Source organism: Lepus europaeus, chromosome 10, assembly GCF_033115175.1.
Source record: "Lepus europaeus isolate LE1 chromosome 10, mLepTim1.pri, whole genome shotgun sequence".
In the NCBI taxonomy this organism is placed as follows: Eukaryota; Metazoa; Chordata; class Mammalia; order Lagomorpha; family Leporidae; genus Lepus; species Lepus europaeus.
Genome location: NC_084836.1, coordinates 7,025,936 through 7,032,205, shown reverse-complemented (window position 1 = coordinate 7,032,205; position 6,270 = coordinate 7,025,936).

Below are 6,270 nucleotides of genomic sequence, written 5' to 3'. Positions count from 1 at the left end.
ACTCCTGATTGCTAGGGTCACCCCCACCACCAAGCAAACACCCTCACATACCCTTGGTCCCGGGCTCTGCTTTCTGCGAATCTGAGCCAGGGCAGCACGTGACCTGTCCCTGCTGCTGGTGGAGAGGGAGTGGAGTCGGGGTAGGAGGAGTTTGGCAGAGATCGCCTGGTTCTCCCAAGGGAGATCAAGGGGAGATCGTCTTCGCTGCCTCTTCCAAACTTTGTTGCGTCTGGACGTGGGGCCGTGAACGCTCGCAGCAGTTGCCAGCTCCTTCCTGGATGGAGTCAATCAGAGCGTTGGGAGGAAGCAGAAAGGGCCAAATGGGCTTCCCGAGGGAAGTTGAGGGGGCTGCAGCAGGGCCCTGGGGCCAGCAACGGCGAGGGAGCCTTGGCCACTCTTCCCGCTCTGAGGCTGTGAGCTGAGCCCAGCAGGGCAGCTGTGTTGAGAAAGCAGAGGAGGGGAGGGGCCGGCAGCCTGGCGAAGGAGGGAGCACGGGGGTGAGTGCCCAGGCCCCGCTTTCCTTCTGCCCTCCGATCGCTGCCTGGGCAGTTTGTCCTGGAGGGTCAGGCTGCTGGGCCCAGAGGAGGAGGACAGCAGATTGGAAAGAACAAAGGGCACTCAGTGACTGCCACGGGAGGAGGCATCCAGCCGACGGTGTACAGCCATGAATCCTTGACACGACGCTCGCGTGACAGTTCGGTTATTTGAAGCCTGCTCTAACCCCGAAGACGGCGGCTCTCTCTGTCCATTTGGAAGGCTTGGATGGGACACGGAGGGGCAGCAGGAAGGTGCTGGAGGAAGGAGCCGCAGCTGAGGGTGAGATGGGCTGACAGCCATGCTGTCGGCGCACACACGGCGGTGCCCCCGCCACTCAGCTTCGTCCCTGCCATTGTGCCGGGGAATCGGGGCTGGCAGCTCCGGTTCCGCTTTCTTCAGCTGCACAAAGAGCTGATGACACAGCTCAAGGGTTTGGGCGGCCATGCAAAGACGTTAGGTCACAGCGTGTTCCTGGCTTTGCAAAGACCCCCTCGGGAGCCGCGGGGAGCGTCCTCCCTGGTCACAGTCTCTTGCTTTGAATTCTTCCTGCCCCCTGCTTGTTGAGATGGTGCGAGCCAATAGTCCAGGCTGACTCCACAGGCCAGGTGGTGGATTCAGAACACCACAGCTGAGACCACGGATCCGCTAGACAAGGCCATCGCTGCCTACAAACTCCTCCTGGGGACAGAGTCTCTGACCCACCCTCTTCCAGTCACCTGGCCCTGACCTGTCACTCAGCCCTGTCCAGCAATGTCATGAAGAGCCAGCCTGCTGGCAGGAATAAACCCTTTTCCCCATCACCCGTGGCTCACCCTGCCCTAGCCGGGCTCCCAAGGGCATGGTGTGTCTCCCACCTGTCCATGCTGCCCAGGACTCGGCTGCTGTCTGCATGTTCCTAAGGATCACCGGGGTCAGTGTATCAGATGAAAACTGGCTTCCCTGCCCCCGCCCTGGCCCCAGATCATACCCCAGCCTCGCCTCATGCAATAGATCCCCCCACCAAATAGGAGACACAGCCTTGTTAGAAGATACACAGAGAAATCTCATCACACTTCAGCGGCTCCCAATTGCTTTCGAAATAGAGTTAACCCGTAGTAGAAGGCAGTGGACAGGGCGTTTGTTTCGGTTGCCTAGAAGTTGATCCCCTAGGAAACCAAAGACTTGAGAAATCCTTTGGGAGACGAAGCAGCTGCACCTCCAGGCTGCTGGGGGCGGGAGCTGCTGGCGGGAGTGGCAGTGGTTAAAGAAGCGCGAGGGGACATGGGAGGAGCTTAATTTCTCCAGGAAATCACCGTGCAAGTAAACAAGGGCCAGTGGAGTTCCAGGATGAGAGCCGGGACATTAAGACGGCTAATTCGTCACGGGGTCTCTAGAATCAAGCGATATGAGCAGCCCACCCACTGCTTCTTGATTGGCGCTTGTGCAAAAACCTCAGGCCTGGTCAAGGGGTCTGACTTTAGCCATGGAAACTGAGAACACGGCCGCTGACCCAACTCCCGGGCTTGAGTCAGTCACGACCGCCCCTGGCAGGTGCTGGAATTCTGCCCCCACCTCCCCTGTGGGAACCTGAGGCCATCTGCCGGGGTAGCCATGCACAGTGACAAGACTGATGTCAGTCCTGGTGATAATCCAGCAGGACTCTGGGGTACTGGCCATTCCGGAGAATCCAGAACTCTGGCACCTGCTGGTCAGAATGGAGGTGAAGAGGGAGCAAGTGGGGACTAGCCTTGTGGCACAGCGGGTAAAGCCGCCACCTCTGACGCCGGTGTTCCGTGTGGGCACCGATTTGAGTCCCGAAAGCTCCACTTCTGATCCAGCTCTCTGCTATGGCCTGGGAAAGCAGTGGAAGACGACCCAAGTGCTTGGGCCCTGGTCACCCTCATAGGAGACCTGGATGAAGCTCCTGCCTCGGCTTCGGCTTGATCCAGCCGTGGCTGTTGCAGCCATTTGGGGAGTGAACCAACAGTTAGAAGATTCTCCCCACCCCCCTTCTCTCTCTCTCTCTCTCCGTCTCTTTGTAACTGTGCCTTTCAAATAAGTAAATGAGTGAATAAGTAAATAAATAATGAAATTTAAATAAATCTTTTTTAAAAAATGGTGAACTGGCTGGCGCCGCGGCTCACCAGGCTAATCCTCCGCCTAGCGGTGCTGGCACCCCAGGTTCTAGTCCCGGTTGGGGCGCCGGTTCTGTCCCAGTTGCTCCTCTTCCAGTCCAGCTTTCTGCTGTGGCCCAGGAAGGCAGTGGAGGATGGCCCAAGTGCTTGGGCCCTGCACCTGCATGGGAGACCGGGAGGAAGCACCTGGCTCCTGGCTTCGGATCAGCGCAGCACGCCGGCCATAGCGGCCACTTTGGGGGTGAACCAACGAAAGGAAGACCTTTCTCTCTCTCTCTCTCTCTCTCTCTCTTACTGTCTAACTCTGCCTGTCAAAAAAAAAAAAAAAAAAAAAAAAAAAAAAAAGAAGCACTAAGTAGCCTAGAAAGACCGTACAACAGGCCCTATGGGTATTCAAACCCTTGGCCAAAGTATTGTTCTGGTTCTCAGATGGACAGAATAAGAGACGCGATGACGGGAAACATCAAAAGGAAATTCCTATCGAACCAAAGCGATGAACCGAAAGCAGTGCCGCTTCCTCTCGGGGACTGACGGGGTTAATAATACCATCACGGCGTTGGAAGATTCCGGGTGGCGATTTTGTCACATTTCCATTTTATTCAGCAGCTTGGCCAGTGAAGATGGCAGACGGGCCTTAGAGAATGACAGTGGATTTCCATAAACTTAATTATGTGGTGACTCCAATTGCAGCTGCCATTTCAAATGTGGTCTCATTGCTGGGGAAAATAAATATAGACTCTGACACCTGGAAAGCCGTCACTGAGCTGGCGAGCGCTCCTCTAAGACGCAGAAGAGATGAGAAGCCTGCTTCCCTTCACCAGCGTCATCGGTACCCTTCACCATCTTGTCACGGGACTCCAGCCTCTGGTTAAAACATTTATTTATTTGAGTGGCAGACACAGGGAGAGACAGAGAGAGACCTTCTGTCTGCTGGTTCACTCCCTGAGTGCCTTTATCTTTGTTTCTATAATAGAAACCAATCACATTTTCTATTGGTTAAGGAGCCCTGGTATCTCTTTTTTTTTTAAAGTTTATTTATATGAAAGGGAGAGAGGAGAGAGGGAGAGAGGCAGAGAGGGAGAGCTTTAATTTGCCCACACCAGCCATACCTGCACCTGCACACACACCTGTACTTGGTCAGGGACCATGAAGAGCAGGCTGCAGCAGCGAGGGCTGGAGTAGGAGCTAGGTGTGGCCAGGGCAATCTAGGAGGTACACCTGATTAGCAGACACACCCACCTCTAAAAGTCCCTGGACACCGCCTGAACAGCTCGCCAAAGAGGATGCCTCAGGGCCCCTCCCTAGGGGATTCCTTCCCTCTGTCATGTCCTTGATGACACGGCCATCAGCAAGCAGCCTTTATGGCTGGCACTGCGGCTGACTCACTCAGCGTTCACCCCACCCCTCCTACATGCAAAGGGAAGAAAGCTAAAACCCACCCTTCCCAGCTTCCCTTGCTGCTCAGTCCTGGGGTAAGTTCTTCCCTTTGTTTTGGCAAGTAAAGACGATGGCAGGGGGGGCCTAATTCCAGAGCCGTGACTTTGTGAACACCTTGTAGTTGAGGGGCGTGGTCTTGTCTGGATTATTTGAACTCTGAACCGGGCACCTTGTTTACTTGTTAGCTTGCTTGTTGTTATCTGCCTCGTCCTATTTAAAGCTCCCCGGTAGCAGACTCTTGCTTGTTTTTCTCTTTAGTGCATCCACGGAACCACTCACTGTGCCTGGGACACAGTGGGTGCTCAGTAACGATTCCTCAGATGGTTGCCGGGACGGATGGAGCTGGGACGATCGCGGCATGGAAGAGATGGAGAAAGTGAACCTTATGGCTCATTTTCCCAACCTGGCGCCTTTGGAAGCCCCAGCGCCCAGGCCCCACAGCTTACACCCTGGGAAACACACTCAGTCTCACTGGCTTTCACTTAGACCCGCAGGCAAGACCTGCCCCTGAAAATTCTCTCACATCCACCGCCGCCCGCCCCCTCCGCTCAGATGTTAGTAGGCATCTCAAATGTAACGTGTCCAAAACAGAACTCTTAATTTCAAATCTCCAAATCTTCTCCCACACGCTTCCCTATTTAAATAAACGACAACTCCATTCTTGCAGTTGCTGGTGCCAAGAACCTCACAGTCATCCCTGGTGCCTCTAACTCACTCGCATCTTCCACCCAGCTCTGCGGCAACGCGCTGGACTCTGCATAAGGTATTGAGGACCGCCCCCCCATTCCTGCCCAGCTCCACTGCCCTGGTCTTTTATCTGGATTATTGCAACAGACCTCCATTCCAGAAGCTTCTAGAATCCATGTCACATTTCCCTTGTTGGCCTCTGATCTTAGTTCCAGCTGCAACAGACGGCTGTAAGCTCAGCCCAGCTGGTGCCAATAGTGTCCTGTCTCAAGTGCACACCTTGTGTCTGTTTGCTTTCCTCCCTGGATGGCCTCAATACCATGGTAGACCGCCTTTTTTTTTTTTTTTTTAAGTTTTATTTATTATTATGTAAAAGGCAGAGTTACAGAGAGGCAGAGGCAGAGACAGAGCGGGATCTTCCATCTGCTGGTTCACTCCCAATTGGCTGCAACTGCCAATCCGAAGACAGGAGCCAGGAGCTTCCTCCAGGTCTCCCACATGGGTGCAGGGGCCCAGGGACTTGGGTCATCCTCTGCTGCTTTCCCAGGCCACAGCAGAGAGCTGGATCAGAAATGCAGCAGTCAGGACTCGAACCAGTGCCCATGTGGGATGCCAGCACTGCAGGCCAGGGCTTTAGCCAGCTGAGCCACAGCGCCAGCCCCGAGTGGCAGACCTCTTGGTTCTAGCACAGACACAGTCCAGAAATGCAGGCTTAAGCACCCCAGGAGAGGCTTCCACAGAGACAGGAGCCAGCAGATAAAAATTCATCAGCCTGTCTTCCAGGTGGATAATTCCGAGAGACTTTTTTTCTTGTTAAAGTATGTATGTATTTTTATTTATTTGAAGTGCAGATACACAGAGACAGACAGACGGACAAACAGACAAGCGTAGATTTTCTATCTACTCATTTACGCCCCACATACCTACAACAACCAGGGCTGGGCCAGGCTGAAGCCAGGAGCCAGGAGCGCCATCTGCAACAGACGGCTGTAAGCTCAGCCCAGCTGGTGCCAATAGCGTCCTGTCTCAAGTGCACACCTTGTGTCTGTTTGCTTTCCTTGCAGGGAGGCGAGGACCAAGGACTTGAGTCACCGCTTGCTGGGGTGTGCCTAAACGGGACGAGGGGATGGGAAGTGGAGCTGGGACTCGAACCCTGGCACTCCGAGATGGGATGCGAGTGGCATCTTAACCACTGAACTGAATGCCTGCCCCGTTACAATTTTTTAATATGTTTGTTATTTTTTTTAGATTTATTTTATTTATTTGAAAGAGTTACATACATACTTTAACAAGAAAAAAAGTCTCTCAGAATTATCCACCTGGAAGACAGGCTGATGAATTTTTATCTGCTGGCTCCTGTCTCTGTGGAAGCCTCTCCTGGGGCGCTTAAGCCTGCATTTCTGGACTGTGTCTGTGCTAGAACCAAGAGGTCTGCCACTCAGGGCTGGCGCTGTGGCTCAGCTGGCTAAAGCAGTGCTGGCATCCCACATGGGCA